The following is an 18,789-nucleotide window of genomic DNA, read 5'->3' on the forward strand; positions in this document are numbered from 1 at the left end:
TGCTTGCTCTCTGCTATGACACAGATCAGACATTCTCCCTAGTGAGCCCTACAGCAGCTAAACAATTCATAAACAGGGCCTACCTTTTAGAGAACTATCAATAGTCCATTAGTTCACGCTAGATGATTTTTTAATTCTCCATCAGATTAGTATGTTCCAGTTACTACTTAGAATTAATGGATGGCATTTACATATTGAACTTTGCTGACTCCAAAGTCGAACCTTTCATCACACATTTGCCAAAGAGATTAAAAAGCCCCCTGGTATCAAGCGTATCATGCCAGTACGGGTGCTTGCAAATTGTTCCAGGCAGCTCCTCACCTATTTTTCCCCTACCACGCTGAACATGTCAATCTTCTTCCTCCCTCACTGCAAGGGCAATTGGTAAACAACAAATCCTTGTAGTTTGCCCCGCGCTCTGCACAACTGTACAGCAATCTCCTGAGAGACATCTTGCTAGAACTTGGACAGTATGCTCTCCAACAGTGATCTCAAGAACAACTGAAGAAGAAACAGTCTCCACATTCTCATCCACATCAAGACACCCAGGCATACTACAAGCAACAGCAATGGGATATATTTCTGAAATTTCTAGCTATAAACCACTATATTGTGCTGAAATAGTCTGCGGTACCTTTTTTCTGTGACCTCTCTCACCACCAGCCCTTTGTTTCACAGCCTTTTCCATCTTCTATATTATTTTTGCTCCCAAGATTCCCTCCTTCATGCATCACCACTTGTGTAAGTCCCTTTGATAATTATATTTCAACATAAAGTAAGTACGGAGCTAGTAAGGATTATCTCCTCACACCACAGAAGTACTCCCACTGTAAACAAGCATGCTATCAAGTTATTAGACAGTGGGGTAACTGTAGTACTTGTTTTATGTCCAGTTTAGCACAGCTGTTCAGCCTAGCATGCCAGGGCTTCTTCAGGTACACAGAAGGCAAGTTGTGCCTTTTTCTAAGCCCAGCCAGCAGTGCTGATACCTTTTCCTCAGAAAGGTTAGGAATAAAATGCGGCATGTGGGTTTCTGGGTGGTTTTGTGCCTGGGAGAGAGTTTTGCTGGAGCAGAACACCTCAGTAATCTCATATTAGGAGTGAAGAGATGAAACTGCAACCTCTTTTGCTGCAGTCTGCATCAGAGCGGAAACCAAAGGGAGCAAGTCTCAACTGTCCAGTTAGATCAGATTAGCTGCAGAGTAGGAGGTCAGTAAGGGAAGAGAAAAACCGCACATTCACACTCAGTCCCTTGAAAGCCTAGACCTCTTGTCCAAATGATTTAGTAGTATATTAACCGTGGCAATTTTTTTTTTTTTGTATCAGTAGATCAGTAATGCTAGCTTGTACTCTTATGATGAGCTCACAGCAGTTGTTATAGGGCAAGTCTCTCTTTATACTTGAGCAAAAATCCCTGACATAGACTATTATCAGGTAGTGCGTTTTCTAATATTTTAAAATCAATTAGTTACTAATGAAGCAAGAAATCAAGCATTAGAAGACAGTCACTACGGGATATTTCTGATGACAGTGCAACACGAGAAAGATATATTGTCAGGGGCAGCCACGGCAAGATGGCTGAGAAAGGGACCATGGCAGAAGACAGACCTTCACCAAGAAGGTTTCAGATAGGGAATAAATAAATAAGTGCAGAAGCAAAGTCTAAGGCTGCTCATAGCTGCTGAGCCAAGGCTGGTATGAGGCCAGAGAAATAAGTACCAGTAGTTGGTGACTAAAAGGTGCTGTTGACAGATTTCCTAGAGCCCTTGGGCTCCCCCCTATCTCTCACCACTTGCACATTCATTGCTGCCTCCTGCCATCTCCTGCCTGCCTCCTGTGTTCTGTCACTAGCTGTTTCCTCGTTGCTCAAGAGGTGCACCAGGGCCAGTAATTTATCCTGGATGATAATATGAAAAAAGTTTGAGAAACACTGCAGGAAACATAAATCAATATGCTAATTATGTCTGTTTAAATAGTATGTACTCAAACCATAAATTACTTTAATGTATAGCGCTAGCTGATTAAATCAGTACCACATCTATGACACACAAAAACATTTAATATGTAAACTAAATGAGGACATGGAAAGGAAGACCCACATCATGAGAGTTCATCACTTTGCCCGAGGACAGCATGGCAAAAGTGGCACAAGGGCCTCAAGTAAAAACACAGGAAAGCTGTCACTCTAGCCAAAAGCATCAGTCTTGCTGTCCCCAAGCCACTCATTTCCATCCTCTTGTTGGCACAAACATTTGTGCAACAATGTGGTGAACCAACCTCAATTAAAACTAACCTTGTAAAAAAAAAAAAGTAAAGTTTCATTTTAACCCACATCAGTCCCCTGACTGGGTTCACCACACAAGTCTTCTGCCAGCACAAAGAAGAGAAAGAAATTGCCAGAGGCAGAACCAGTTCATTCTTGAGCAGAAGTACCAGCCTACCCCAGTTTAAACTGGAAGCACTGTGCAAGAGGAGCACAGGGATCATTCAGCATCTAGATGATTCTGTGCTACACCTTATCATTTATGAACAATATGCACTTTGAACCTAAGGACTTAAAACTACCCCAGCCTCAAAACATTCAAGACAAAGCACCTGTAAGTTGCAAAGGACACAAAATGGTCACTCCTTTCTTTGCATTGGAGTAATGGAAATAGCTTTAGGGCTTTTTTGGTTGGTTGTTCTTTTTAACAGCTATTTACAAGCAGACCTGTTTCTTCAAGTTACCTCTCAGCCAAATCAGTAATGTAAGTTTACCGTAGCAGCTAAGGTCTGATCAGGTCAGTCCTGTGCATTCCAGCTCAGTACACGCTATACCAGAAACATCTATCCTCTGCTGTCGCAAAGAAAAAAAAAATAAATAATGAGCTCAAATTAGCATATGAGAGAACATATATGATGCGTAAAGAACCTGAAGTGCTCAGCAGCGACATGCCCTTCTTTAACAGATTATTTTATTCTATTATTCCAATAATATTTCTAAGAAGATACACACTTATTACTGGCATCCTACAACTCAAACAGCACTCCGTGGAGCACGCAATAGTCACCTATACTCATATCAGGTGTCAAAGGTTCCAGACCAAGTCAGCCACCCCATCCCAAGCAACCATTTTTTATATGGAAGAACAAAAGACTCTTGGCTCATCATGTTAGGCCTCTGTTACCACAGTGCTCTACGAGTCCATACCCTTTCCTAGAGAGGACACCAGCCCACTGAAGCCACTTCAGCATCTTTCACTGCAAGGCTGTTCCCAAGCTACCATTATTCTCATAGTTAGGCTTTCTTATTATTTCCATCCTAAACATACTCACACGCTGTCTCTTGTTGCTCTTTAGCTTCAGTAGCTGATGGGTACCAATAGAGCCTATCCCACAGGCCTTTTCGGAGAGCCACCATGACCTCTTTATACTTTCCAACTAAAGTCAAGCTCCTGGCTTCCTCCTTTAAGACTGGCTCTTAATTCCTACTACTGTCATACTAGCTCTTCTTTCCATTCCTTCAGATTAAAGTTAATTTTCCTTAAACATGGCTAACAAAAACTGCTTACAGCACCCCAAATAGTTACTATTGCCTTGTACAATGGCAGTTATGTTTTCCCCGTCTCTACTGGAAGCATTTTCCTAACATACCGTAGAACTACGTTTGCATTTCTCAAAACTGCAACACACTGTGGGTTGCTTACTGGGGAAAAAAACCACACTGAGACTTCACTAGTGAAGGGAACAAGTTTCTGGTGTGTAAGGCTGCTGTTCCTTAAAAGCACCCAGCGACACTGCCCAGCCATGTAAGAGCTGAAGTGAAGGGTGATCCACAAAACCCGAATGGAAGTGAGACTTCCGTGAGGTGACACACAGCAGTTACTGAAACTGGATGCACGCCCAGAACATCGGCATTAACACTCCTGCTCTTCTATGCCAATGCCCTAAGATCCTTCAGGCACTTGCTAGAAAAAACTTCACACTTTTTGTAGGACCAAATGCAATGCAATTAGTTCTACTGCAGCTGCATTCCTCTACCCGCAGCCTACTACAGGGCTGTGATTTGAACACTGTTTATTTTTCCTATAATGTCTTTTGCTTATTCTAAGGCTGCCTTTTGCCTCTCAACGTATACTGAAGGAGAACTGCTATACACAATGATAGCTCAAGAGGAAGCCAATCTCCAGTTACAGTTCAAGAGGAAACAAATTCAGTTCCAGGTAACACAGCAAGTGTGGCACACTAGTTTAGAATCAACAGCAGGGAGAAAAAAGGGGAATTCCGAGTTTCTTAATGCTGTAAGAATCTCAGTCTCATTCAACTTTAAATAGTGTAAGTCTCTCCCCAGAGGGATGTGCCTAACTGAAACAGATCTCTGTGTAACTGATAGCTGGGCTCAGGCCTATTGAAGGCATCTGGCATGCTAAATTTAGCAGAGCTGTATCTGCAACTCACAAAACTTACTGAGGTATTGTCAAACAGTCAGGAGAGGGAGCACAGGGGAGAAAAGGGCTCTAACAAATTAGAGGACTTCAGAGAAGGTTTGTCACCCACTAAGTGGCCAACTAGCTTTATTGCTTCTATTTTGTCTTCCAAGTCAAAGCAGGAGTCTAGACAGGATAATCCACTCATAAAATAAAACCAAACCAGAGCTATGAAAGCTATAGACCTGAAGGGTGTGGCTTTGCTTAGATTCAACTCCAAAGCCAAAAGAGCCTCTCTAGTGTTCTGGGTTTTGTGGGGTTTGGTTTTTGGTTTTGGGTTTTTTTTTCCCTCCAAAAAACAGATGAGCTGTCTTGCTAGGCACACAAGTTAGTCTAGTTCTTGTGGGCAGACCGGTATGTATTCAATTATCTAGAAGATCTGTGGGCTGCAAATCTACTCTGCTTCACTTGTCAGAAAACCAGAAGGATAAGTAAAAGCCTAGCATGCAAGAAGTCTTACCAACTTGTTTCTGAGCCCCTCTGATGATCTTTAGGTCCACTTATTACTGAAAACATGTATTTGCATGACACCTGATACCCTGCTGGAAGTTACCCCAGCTGTGTGCTGGACTGTAGAAAGGCACAGCGACATACAGAAGAAAGCTAAGCAATTTTAGAATCAGAATTAACAGAAGACTTCACTTCAGACTTGCAACTCAAATGGATCTCAGCATGAATAGGTTTCACTGGCATGCACCATAGTTCCCCAAGACATACTTCAGACCCTCTTTGCCTCTCTCCTTTATAACAAAAAAATACAGTGTGTTACAGTCAAGATTTCTTCATTACATTCAGATAATTCACTCTACTTCAACCTAGAAAACCTGACCATTGTACAAACAACTGGCTGGTCTTCACATTCAAGAAGCAAAGTTATGCTATAACAGCCTCACAGTTTTCCCAGCTCAAAACTGTTCTTTGAGAGTTGTACCAGATCTCAAATCTAGGCTCAACTCTGATCTCTGAAGAAAAAAAGAAAGGCAACCCTAAAGCTAAAGTAGCAGTACAACCATGAAGCATCTTAGCTTCCTGATTATGCAAGTGCAAGGGGGAGACAGTGAGGTCATTTCAACAAGTGTGAAATAAAAATAAACTTCCCCAAGAAAACCAAAAGCTATCTCACTCTGCAGCTGGATACAAAGAGCAGGAATCACCATGCCTAGCCAACAAGTTTTTCAAACTCCAAAATATCAGAAATAAACATAGTTGGTCTAGAACTGAAAATCAGCCATACATATACTGCTTAGTAGCCTGCAATACTTTGCTACTTCAAAGCACCTCACAAGGTAAAGGCTTAGATATTGTATCTGCCTATCCCAGGTGCATCAAAGTCAGGTGAAGGAGGAAAGAACTTGTGTGCGATCATACAGCAGATAAACAGCTGCCAGAAATCCTAACTCTCCATTGCTGGTCTAGCCACTTTTTCTCATTAGTTAAGTAAGCTCACAAGAACATTCAGATTTTGAACCATGACTGCAAAGCAGAAGTACTTCGACAGTTTGAAACAGCTTAGCTCAAAATTAGTTTTGTGTCTCCACTGCCGATATCCTGACATATCTCACAAGTTACTGCTCCCTTCTATATCCTCAGCGTCCCCAGATATAACAATTATAATAACCCTTAATTGCCTCCCAGGAGATCATGAACCTTTGCTAATTAATGTTCATGAAGTATCTGATGATCCTCAGGTGAAAACAGAGGCTTACCTTCAAATTCAGATTAGAAGTGATGCTGGGTTCACAAAATGCCTTATTTACATAAACCTATAGAGCTCTAAGGAACTTCTTGTGCTTATATTAGGTAACAAACTATAGGATCGACATATCAGGAGAAAGGCATTTCTCTGCTTCATGCAAACTCTAAGTCACTGAAACACCTTTCCTTGCAAATGTCTGTGTCCATTAGATTAGCAAAGAAAAAATGTCAGGGCATTATGGGTCTCCTGTCTATACTTCGGACTTCAGTCCCAGGGTTGGTGGGGTTTTTTTGAGGTGCTCAAATTATGCATTATATTAACAACATACTGTGAAAAATTAACAGAACATGCTATCATTTTTATGCACATATCTTCCAATACTTCTAAGGCAACAATCACTGCAAGCACCCAACTTATCAAGCACAAAAAGCTATTTCTTTCCCCTCTGCTTTTCCCAGTTTTCAATAAGAATAAATTGTTCTCAAATGAGAATTTGTGCTAAAGAGTCAAAACCAAACAAGTCTCCTTTAATTGCAATTTTCAACCTAATTTGTGATCTTTATTGACAAGAAATTCCAAGTGCTATGAAGAGAAAACTTTCACAGGCCTTCAGTTGCTGCCCTGGGTCTCACCCCATACTCTTGAGAGAAAATAAATACAAAGGTCAGCTGGTGGAAATGGGTATTTTTTTCAGGGATCGAGATTCTAGTCTCCTAAGGGCCAAAAATCACGAGGCCTGGAAAAGAATGGGGAAAGGGAGGAAGAAGAGCAAGTAAGCTCAGGAGATACTTCATGCATCAAGATCTTACCGTGCAGCATGGTATTGTTGATCCATTCAAAAAGAAAAATTACTCTGCCCCCAGGAAAATTCAAATATCTTAATCTTAGTCACCTAGTGACAGTGTTGTGGAAATGTTTTTGGCTCTATTTTCTACAAAGCCTCGTTTCATTTCCTTCCCATAATAAATTAATTCAATATGCTTTGACACAAATACACAGTTACCCCATTCCAATGCCGTGCTTCTCCGCTCTCAGGTCTTCAAGCCCAAGTCTCTCCAAACAACCAGCAATTCTTCTACGCATAGACTACTTCTCTCTTCCCCCGCCCCTCCCCCCCCAACTTTCCCACCTCAAATCTCCCCCCTGACAAACTTCTGCTGCTCTAAAACTCCCACATAGGTCACTTCTTCCCTTCGGCTCTTTCAGCAGGGAGCAGAAAGTAATCCTGACATTGCCTGCCTCAGAGAGAAGGGATGCAAGGATGTACTGCACTTCTTTCTTATCAATTCCCAAACAAATATAAAGATCCGACTTCTGTCCTTTCCTCCTCCTCCTCCGGGTAAAAATATCTAGCACCTTCTCAGATTATTGGTCTGAACACTTCTAATGCTTGCCAAATGGGCAGGCTCTTCAAGTTCTGAATCATTTCCACTTCAATAAAAGTATTTTTCTGGCTCAACCATCACCCATTATTCCCTATTTTAGAAGAGATTTAAGGTGGAAAAGGACAATGCATCATTTCTCTTGTCCTCAGGAGATGGCAGCAGAGTTTGTGGCATTTGGTGATTAACTAAAGATACTACATTTTTCACAGAAGAAACATCCCAACCTATCAAGCCAATTTCCATACTAACAAGCCACATACACATCTAAAAAGAACTGAATGGTGGAACACTACTCAAAAGCCAAGACTGCATTCTAAAGTGGTTCAACAAAATGGCTACAATCCCTATGCCACCTTCCTATCCTCCCAACCCTTCCTACTTCGTGGAATGTCTTAATCTGGTTATGGAATTAAACTCAAAGTTGTAAGAGTTATAAATCAGATTAAAGTACCTACAAATAAACTGCACTGAGTTTTTATAAACCAATTTAGAAGATATTAAGCCATTTGTAAGCATGCATATAGGCAAGGTCTAAATTTACCATCCACAAGATTAAATGCAGAAAGCGTAGCTCAGACTGACATTTCTAGGTTCAGGAAAATCCTAAAACCAAACAGTGAATTTCAAGCTCAATTATCTTTTTTCTCCCACCTCCAGTGCATATGACAATTCAGCAGTTTATGAGAAAACTTGGAACTTCCTCCCATATACATTAAGTTTAGCACTGTGCCTTGCAAACTGAAACCAATCAACAGTTCTGCATGAACTCTGTAATACTAACTCAGGAGAGAAAAAAAAAAAAAACAATACTCCCTGTTCTCATGAGAAACACGAGCAGCTTCAGGACCTTGAAGGGTTTATAATTCATGAATCTGGGCAAAACAAGTGGAGTTATCAGAGCTTACCCATAACGACTCACCGTACTTAAACACTATTGTTATTTTTCTGTTACACTCAGTATTCCCCAGCTGCGGTGTCTCTTCTACAAGGGCAGAAGAATAGCGCTGGCCTGCAAAGCCTCTGGGTTATGAAGTTCTCTGTGGCGGCAGCTACCTGTTGTGTAGCATCTAGTCTGAAGGGCTCTTCCGCAGCCAGTCAGGACCCTTAGAAACTACAAAGTGTAAGACTTGACTGCAAACACATAAAAGTTTAGAGGCAGTCTCCTAGAAGTTTCTTACATAAAAGCAGCGCAGACTGCTTTCTAAGACAGTGGTCTAACACACAGCACTCTGCTCCCCGCTTCAGCCAGTTTTTCATCATGTGCCTCAACGCGTGCTGCCGCATGACAATGCCACGGGTGCTTCCCATCAAAACTGGAGAGCGGTTTGGTCAATGCGACAAACTAACACGCACGCACAGGCTCACAGGCACCAGGCCCTGCTTGTAATGCCCACTGCGTGCTCTCTCTATCTGATACTCCCGGTCACACGGCAGGTATGAGCATATGACGGAGCGTGAGCGTCCTGCACTACACACCTTCTATAATGCGGTTTTTAGGTAAGGGGAGCAGGGAAAGGCTGGATGACGATCTCACAGGCTTCATCTGAACTGGAACAGGTCAGAAAAGCATCCTTACTGTAAGACATCAAAAGGCCACAGACAGCGACCAGCAAATGCTCAAGAATCAACACCAGATTTTCTGGTTTCTTTCCCTAACACCAGTAGCATAACAACTGTAATGAAAATACAAAAACCTCTGAGTAACAAGTGAATCAACTCTGTGAAAGCAGTAAAGCGCAGGGAGTATTATTTACATCTGCTGTACAAAACCAGGCAAATTACTACAGACAGTAGAACCTGAGTCCCTCCCACTGGTATTTTTCCTCATGCAAATGCAGTTCTAAAATAGATTTTCAAATTCCAGAACTAACAATAACAATATTTAGGAATACACTAAAGGAAAAGACAAATGAATCTCTAGAGAATCATGGAGTTCAGTAACAGAATTGAACTACCTCAGTTTTTCAACTCACATTCAAGAAAAAAATCAGAAACACGAGTCTCCGAACTATTAAAATCATTCAGAAGATGAGGATAGAGTGAACACAAAGCCAAGTACTACAAAAGCAGGTGGGAGGTAATAGCAATCACCAGTTCAGAAGCTGGTGTTTAACTCATCAAATAAGAGAAAACCCACAAAATTTTAAGCAGCTCAGAAAGAAAGAAGAAGAAAAAAAATCTTTCATTATCTCTGAAACCAGAGGTCCTCTGTAAAAGATCTCAAACACCCTGATGACAGAGACACTACAACCCCTATGCATTATTAATTCATAGAGCTAAGACGGCTGCAAGCAACACACATTGACTACACAATCTCTTTTAGATCTGAAGTTTCAAAATATCAGTGAACTTGCTAGTTTCTTTTTTAATTCTTTCTCTGACAAAGTAGACTGTTCACAATTACAGTTGATGTTATGGGTCGTAGTGCTCCCAAAACTATCTCTGCACTTTGTGGTGTGGGTTACTATGCAACGCATACGCTCCCATAAAAAGTGCTCAGATGGAGTCAGTTCGTTCAAAAGAACTGATCCACAATTTTGGATTCAATACTGAAGACAGGTCAGATCCCTTCAAACACCACATTAGTTTCTGTATGTTGGGAGTTGAAGCCTTAGATCTATTTTTGGACCTACCTCCTGACAGCACTTGTGTTTTAGGGATCTTCTCTGATCTTTGTAACTTGACAATTTAGTTTTCTTCCAAAGTACCCCTATGTAATTTAATATATTCCTTCCGAAATCTTTGTCTAGTCCACGATTCTCTCATTGTATTTAAATTGGGTTATCTTTCAATTTCAGTTCTATCGGCCTATTTGCCTCTATCTGAATTTTCAGAGAACACCTGGATTCAATATGAAGATTCTGTTCTGCACAAGAACTTGCTGTGCAGTGCTAACAGTGTTTTGACAAGACAGGAATATGTTGCTCTTCAAAGAGATGAAGGAATACCAGAAAAGCAGAAATATGCAAGTACAGAACCCAGAGGGATCAGTTCTGAAGTTGAAACAGTGATAAAGCTGCCTGTAAGTGAAAGTAAAGTGACAGAAATAAAGTTTGGTGCTCTGGAAGCAGAAGAGGGGTATGTGGAGATTTTTTTCCTCCATAGCTTTGTATTTTTTAAAAAAAAAAAAGTTACAAAGAGTAAAAAACTCCCCAAAATGAGAACTCCCAAGCAGCGCAAGCAGAGCCAGGGCTCAGGCTCTCGGGGCGCACCGCAGCACAGTGGACAGCTCAGGCTGCGACCTGCCAGGAGACCTCCATGGCTCTGGCCTGACATGCCTGGGCTGCTTCCCACCTCACGCACCCAGGCCCCGGTAACCCTGTCCCTCAACTCACAGCTGACAAACGGCCAAAGCAAGGCTAAGCTGGAGAAAACAGCAGAACAGGCAGCGGAAGACAAAAGGAAATTCAGTTTTGTCAGGAGCGCTGTTGAACAACAATCACGTCAGCCACCACTTCATCTTGGCTGATCGGTGCTGTCACCCTCCTCGCAAACTCTGTCATCTTCATTATACGGTGACTAAGAGGCAAGGTGCCCTGTTTCATGTAGGGTGGTGCAAGTGAATAAAGGATTGCCTGATATCCCAAACACACCTATTTTAACATCATCTGAGAGTCAGTTTGTTCGGAATTATGGCTGAATCTCTTTCTACAGATACCTGCCAGCCCCTCACAGAATCACAGAATGTTAGGGGTTGGAAGGGACCTCGAAAGATCATCCAGTCCAACCCCCCTGCCAGAGCAGGGCCACCTAGAGCAGATCACACAGGAACGCATCCAGGCGGGTTCTGAATGTCTCCAGAGAAGCAGAATCCACAGCCTCTCTGGGCAGCCTGTTCCAGTGCCTCATGGTGCTTGAAGCTGCTCACACACTATAAGAAATAGCTAAGTATCTGTTATCAAGCAGTTTTGTTGTGTGACCTCACCCCAATTGCTATTAAGCTAAACCCCTTACCATTTCTTAGTAAAAGCTTAAGTGCTTCAGCTTCCATTCACCCTGCCTTAAGCTGCCAAACTGGAATAATAATACCCAGCGTTGCATAACACCAGTTTCAAGGGGATTGGTTTAATACTCCTTTGAGAAACAGCTACGGAAAACTTCCCTTATATGTATGAAGAAACTGAGGCACAGGGTGGAAGGATCACGTTTTGTGGAGCATGGGTGATGCTGAAATCAATAAACATTGAAAAGCAACGTTGAAAAACCTGTCCCAAAGTGAACCATGCAAGGTCAGGCAGGTCATCAGCCTCCACAGCAGAACCGTGACTCTAAAGGCCTCCAGTCTCGTGTTCAGACACCACACCTCACTGCCTCCACCGCGCAGGAAATCGAGTGTTTCAGCCAAACACATCTGAAATCTCTAGGTTTTCAAGAGCCACCAAGAAGTGAAGCCAGGCCCAAAGCTGTGTGCTACAGAAATCAGACACAAAACACAAAGCTCGTTTTCATCCATCCATGTCGTACAGCCTCCATATAGATGAACGCTTAAAGACTTAAGCCAACAAAAGCGCTAAGAGGATGTTACAAACAATAGCGCTGCAAAACCGCTCGTCTGAGGCCGGCAGCTTTTTTGCACAGACCCGACAGCGCTTCTTTGCTGTCTCCAGGCAAGTACGAAAGACCAGCCAGCATCTCCCCAGCCGGGTCCTTTCTCCGTTCGCTCTGCAGACGGCTAGAGCCCGCAAGCCGACACCCCTCAAGAGCACTGAGAGCCGCTGCGTCCCACCGGCTCAGCACAGCAGGGCTGAGCACGGGCAGAGTTTTCGCTCCGGCAGCAGAATAAATGTTACGGCGGCGGGGTGGGGGGGAGCTCCTGCAGGGAGCTCTTCCTCAGCTGAAAGGGCACCTCCGAGCAGCGAAGGGACGGCCGACTTCGTTCCCCCGAAAGGGGCTCCCCTGACACGAACCCCCCAGAGAACGGGAGACACGCAACGACACACACCCGCCCACCCCCCGCCAGCCCTGAGGCAACGACGGCTGCCGGCGGCAGCAGCACCTCTCGGCCCCTCCGTCTCCCGCCGAGGCGCGGCGCCGCCCGCCCGCCCGCGCCGCGCTCAGCCCGCCGCGCCTGGGCCGCGCCGCCCGGGCCCGCCCCGCTCCGCTCCACTCCCTGCGCCGCCCAGCGGCCAGCCAGGCGGCGCGACCGAGGCGGGCCAGGGCGGGCATCGCCGCCCTGTCACGGCCGGGCCGGGCCAAGCCCCGCGAGGCGCGCCGGGCCCGCACTCACCCCTTCATGGTGCGGCCGCGGCCTGGCCGGCGCCGGCGTCCGCGCTGGCTGCGTGCAGGGCCTGGCGGTGCAGCTCCGGCCTCCCCCTCCTCGTTCTCCTCCTCGTCCTCCTCGGCCCGGGCAGCGCGGGCGCCTCAGCCTCCTGCTCCCGCTCCTGCTCCCGCTCCCGCGCCCACTCCACATGGGCCTCCGTCCGCCCGTCGGCCGCCCCGCCCCCGTGACCCCTCACCTCACGCCGCGTGCGCCCCCGCCCGCCGACTCGCCGGCATGACCCCTCACTCCCTCCTCCTTCCCGCCCCCGCCGCGCGCACGCGCCGCACCCGCCCCTCGCCTCGCGGAGGAGGGGGAGGGAGGGGCGGAGCGGCGCCGGGCCGCGCCGCGCGGCATCCCCCGCGTGACTTGGGGGAGGGGCGGGGAGGTGCGGCACGAAGGGAGGAGGCGGTGCGTCTCGGCACGTGGTGCGGGGCGGCCAACCGCGCGCCGCTACGCCCCACGCTCTCCAACCTCCTCGCGGGCAGGAGGGTCACAGCTCCGCCCGGAACTGGGTGCGGGGACGCCGGCTGGAGCTGGGCACTTCCGGTGGGGGGCCGGCGGCGCATGCGCGCGGGGGCCGGCATCAGCTGATCCAGCGCCGCCGCTGCCGCCGGAGGAGGGATTCGGGTGTGCGGGCGCCGGCTGCAGGTGAGGCGTCTCTCCCCCAGCCCTGCCCCGCTCCTTCCGCCCCCTCCTCTCCCGAGGCACGCTGGGCGGCTGCCTTCCCCTCCGCCTGGCGGGTCGCGATGCAAAGGGGGGGGGGGGGGTCGTCGCCGTCCCTCCCCCGCCCGTTACCTGCCCGCGAAGGGCGGCGGTTTCCCCGCGTGCCGCCCTCTGAGGGAGCGCGCGGCCCCCAGCAGCCGCCCCCGCCTCGCGGAGCGCTCCGTGGCGTTGAAGGGGCGGGCGGACCCTGAGGAATCTCCGCAGGACCCCGAGGCGCGGGTGTCTCCTTAGCGGCGGCCAAGGCCCCTGGGCGGCTGGCCGGCCGGCCTTCGCCTCCCGCCCCGCCTGCCCGGGCGCGGTGAGGGTAGAGGGCCGTGCTGTGAGCGGAGGCCGAGCCTGCCGCCCCTTCGGCTCCGGTTGAAGCGAGTACGCGCAGCGCTGCGTGCGGTGTTCCCGCGAAGCCGTCCCCCAGCGGGAGAGCCCGCTGACGGCTGCCGGGCTCTTACTGCTTCCTTGTCCCGGGGAGAAAAGGCCTGGAAAGCAAAGCGGCCCCCTGCATAGGGTTTCTCCGAGTAAGAAACCTGCTGAGCACTCTGAAAGATGCCCAGCAAGATATCCCAAGGGATATGCCAGAACCCGTTTTAAAGAGAAGTGGTGACAGTGGCTGGGTTTCTGTGCCAGGTCACCCCACCATCTTGGGTGGGTGGAACTGAATCTTTCTGTGGCCCTTTAGTGAGTGAGCAGCAAGGCTGTGGCACAGGAACGCTGCTCCTGGCTTCTGACCGCAACTCTTCTGTTGTAAAAGGGCCCACACGTTGTTTTGCAGTTGAAAATACTGATGGCAAATAAAATGTGTTTCCTATTCCTGTAGCCAGTGGCAAAATACAGATTTAGATGAGGCGTTCCAAATGTCACTTAGAAATTGTGTATGCCCGAGTTCTGGATGTTATTGTACATGTTACAGATAGCTATGACACTGGGGTATATGACACATATGTGTTGAGCTATCCATTCAATGCAGTTGCCCAAAGTGATTTCTTCCTAAGGTTTTACTGGCTTCCCTCAGAGAATGGGGCTCCAGCTGGGAATAAAAGCAATTTGATGATAGTTTTATTCATTGTAATGCAGTACTTCAGCAAAGTACACTGGCTATTTGATCTAGCACGGTATTTCAAATGCTAATACCACTTAATGAAATGGAGAGGGGGTGGAAAAGGAGGAAAACCTGCTGACAGCCTGCTAAAGGTGGTTTATTAGCCCACCTGTTTGTAGCACTTCAGGAGAAGTGTAGGTTGGCATTTGTAAGTGGAAGTTTGAATAACTGAGGCAGATCCTCAATACGATGTAAGTTGCTGTGTTTGTGCTGACTTTGGGACTCCGCAGATCTGCAGCAGCTGAATGTTAGGCTTCCCTATACAGTACTTTCAAAGGCCTTTTCAATGAGCAGCAAGCATAAACATTTAATAGTATATACATTCTATTATTTTCTACTTAAGAACATAATAAGCGAGATCAGTGTCTACAGGTCTTTGAATTGCCAAAAATATTGCGGATTATTTTTGTGAGTTTATTATGTCAAGTTTTCTTGAAAACAGTCTTATTCTTATGTGGGGAAAAAATAGTCTTAATTCTATAATCAGGGGACAAGGCATAGCATTCATAAATAGTAAACCACCGTGGACATCAACTTGAGCGGATGAGGAAGGAGAAATTAAGACTGATGGAAAATGACTGCTGGCATCAGCTGACTGTTCAAAGGGGGGTTGAAGTCTTGTGTTGCAATAGTAACACAAGATCTCAGTTTCCTGTAAATGCAACCTTTCCATTTTCCAAATCAAGAACTATTTTCTACAGATAGCGCTAATACTAGGGTTGAGCCTTGAATGTTTAGTACTATTTGCTCAATTTTTATATAGCTTTAGCTTAAATTTAGCTGTTTTTTATTGGTTTTGTCTAATTATATTTTAGTGGGTTTATACCTCACCAATCCTGACTTAGAAAGCCTGCAGGCTTCAGTGTGCTTCTGTTGTCTAAATTTTTTCCCAGTATGACTTTGTGCATTTATCTTCCAGACACACGTGGGTACTGGTATTACACATTGTCATCCAAAGCCGCTATAGATCAGCAGATTACTAGATGGTTCCCCTGGAGATACATGTAGAGGCACTACGCTTCGTGTCTGGTGTTTTGATACCATAATACTGTCTCTTTGAGTTCCTGAGCCCAGGAAATTCCTACCGACGTTTTTCCCTCATGCTTTTAAGTCGCTTGTTTGTGAGCTAAGGCTGCGTTCCTAATTACCCTTTTAAAAAAGGTGAAAGGGTTACAGGATAACCTGGTAGATGTCTTTGGTTACTTTGATGTTGACCATAAAATGTTGTATGCTGTTGCTGACCAACTCCCTCTTTTCTTTCTCTTCAAAAACCAAACATACAAACCCAAACCACACAACGAACCAATCCTACATTGCTTAGAACTGAAATAGATTTTCTTTCCTCCATATCTGTGTCACTGGTTACAAAGAAAAGTGGGGGATTTTAGACTTGGAAATATTGACGTATTGTTGAACAATGGTATCCAAATGATATTTTTAGACTGGAACTGTAACAAGGAAAACAGACGATGTAGTCAACTGGAATATCATGCTTGTTCACTCTTACTCACCATCTTAAAACATGTGACTTCTTTAGCCTTCCGGCTCTGCAGAGGGAAATGGAGACCTGCTCCAGCAGAGGAAGCAGAATGAATCTAAACTTCTCAAGCTTTTCTTTCTGTACAGTTTAAGGCAGTAATCACCTAAAGGTCCAACATGCAAAACTGGCTTAGTCTGGATCTTCTGTTTGTCATTGTTGTACCTTCTCTTATGTTCTGAAAAGGTTTTTTTGCTCTTTTCGTTGTATTCACTCCCTCCTCCCCTTTGAAAGTGGACAGCTAAGCTTATACTACATTCTTGGGTTTGGTTGTACCTCATGACAATAAGTCCTACAATTTCGTAGATATAGATATTTTTGATTTGGTTACTTTATTTCATCTACGCATCTGTTTCTCCTCTTAGAAAGATTGACCATTCGTTGCTAACTTCTTAGACTTCCATCTATTATATGGCTGCTATAACAAACTTTGCCTGATAAGGTCTGCCTGTACTGAAATGCTAGGCTTACTCTGAAAACAAGTGAGATGTACATGGATAAATCCTGAAAGTCCAAGTGTAACAGACTTTATTACTGTCACTTAACCAAATGGCAGAAGATCAGTTTTAGGTGCCGCATTTATTTTCTTGGTTCAGCAGCTTGATTACTTCTCTGAGCTTGTGTAACTGTAAACTTCAGTGTCACTGCTCGCTCTTTTCAGAAATAATTTGTCTGGGAGTGATCCAATATGTGTATGGTGCCTGTTGACCGTTCTTCAATTTTGTCATGGTTTTGGACAAACAGCATTTTGGAAAGTCTGTTGTGGGTGCCTTAAACTGTTCAAATCAGAAGTAATCAGGAAGTGCTGAAACTAGTATGGGAAGCTGCCGTTGTGGCCAGGTTTTATAGCACTGGGCTTTCTGCGTTAGCTGTCCAACATCTGTTTAATCCTGAGAAGAATAATTTTGAAGACCATTGCTACCCGAGGTAACTGAGACTCATCCTGACGAACAGTTAAAGGAACTAAAATGTCTGCCAAAAATAGACCCATTGCAGATGCAAATGCTTAAGAGAGAAGCAGTGTTCCTAGAGGGTATCTCTGTAATGTGACAGTCTTCATCCTTCTTAATCAGTTGAAGAGTGCTCATACTGTAAGGATTCTTGTGGCCAAGTTGAAGTGCTGGAGCGCTGGTGAGTTTCAGCTGACCAGTCTGTCCAACTAACTCTGCCAGAGGGCATCCCAAGAAAAATGCCAGAATCTGCATTGTGAAGACGCAGCGTTCACTGCGCTGTGCTCGTCTTTAGGATGCTACAAGCTCTGCTCGCTTACTGGAGTGGTTTGTTGTTGTTTGAGACTGTGTAAAAGACAGGTGGTCTGAATGTCTGTGCTGCTGGGCTGTGTTCTGTGCCCTCAGCTTGAAGAGCAGCCCTGTTGTGGTTGGGCATGGTGAGGGATAGCAAGGTTATGGGAAAAGGTATTAGTGTTATAAAGAGAAAGCTGTACCTTTATTAGAATAGTTTATTATAGCTGGATGAAAGCTTTCAGGTATTCAAGTTTCCTTTAACAGCCTAAAGAATGACTTGACTGTTTTTTCATATTCTAGTCAAGAAACTGCATCTTCCAAGAAGTGTTTGGTTAGTGGGTCCTTCTCATTGTTACACTATATAATTATTTTGTTTCTCACTATGGAAGTAATTCCTTAAAAAGTAGCTCTTTAGAAAAAACTAAAATGGTATTTCTGGCTAAATGCAGATAACATTGGTAAGGACTTCTAAAAAGGCAATTCTATTATGTGAATTTCCTCTAGATCCTTGAAATCTTGAGGGTTTTGATATTGTGAGATAAATTTGCATCACCTGGTAGATATTCAGACAACCACCACAATATGCGGTTTAAACAATGTTAAAATTTAATATGTTGGAGGGGCTCTGGCTATTCTAAAGAAGCTGTAAATACTTCAGGTAATTGAACATAAAATCTCCAAATGTGGCTTAGCTTGCTTTAAAACCTAAAGATGAAGTTTTCCATTACAGGAAAAGTCGACCTCAACTTAATTTCCTTTTACTGGAATCCAATGCCAATATGTGTGTTGTGATTCCAACCAGGTGTTTCATTATACCAAAGTGCTGTAAAAGAGTACTTCTATCTGCTTGGGGTATTAGATCTTTCTCAAAGACTTTCATGCAAACTTACTTCTGTTTCAGCTGCTCAAACTAGCTGTCAAATACCTCACATAATAAACTGAAGATTCCATAACATCCCAGCTTTAAAGACTGCTCTGAAAGTTAAGTATAATGATGAAATGCTTATTCCAAACTTGTGCTCAGTATTTTAGCTGTTATGTTTGAGGCAAAGGGTTAGGCAGTGGTGAGGCTCGTGGAGGAGACTATGTATTTTAATGAGCCCAAATTGCTAATATGTTTCTGCATGTAAAACTGAGCCAGACTTACAAATCTAGCAATACTTGTTTTATGAAATTGCACACCTTTTGTGTGTTGAGGCAAGAATCTTCAACTAGTCAGAAGTGACTCTACTGAACTGTAGTGAAGGTTGCTGCTGTAATTGCTTACAGCTTTGTGTACATCTCATTTTGATCTTTGTCATCGGTTAGAGCACCAAGAGCACTTCTGTCATTAGATGCACTTATTTCAAGTAATGATGCCAAATACACCTAAAAGTAGAGAGACT

General features: G+C 44.9%; 1 protein-coding gene across 3 annotated transcripts in view; it reads left to right on the forward strand.

Moving 5' to 3' along the window:
* The first annotated feature begins 13,429 nt into the window (after positions 1-13,429).
* The window catches only part of ATP6V1A (ATPase H+ transporting V1 subunit A), a 31,876-nt gene continuing 26,516 nt past the window's right edge, over positions 13,430-18,789 (forward strand). For all 3 annotated transcript variants that reach the window (XM_086478266.1, XM_086478274.1, XM_086478282.1), the window contains exon 1: positions 13,430-13,455. The gene's annotated coding sequence lies outside the window, so the exon portion shown is untranslated. The remainder of the gene's footprint in view (positions 13,456-18,789) is intronic.

Source organism: Leptosomus discolor, chromosome 1, assembly GCF_034619465.1.
Source record: "Leptosomus discolor isolate bLepDis1 chromosome 1, bLepDis1.hap2, whole genome shotgun sequence".
Classification (NCBI taxonomy): Eukaryota; Metazoa; Chordata; class Aves; order Leptosomiformes; family Leptosomidae; genus Leptosomus; species Leptosomus discolor.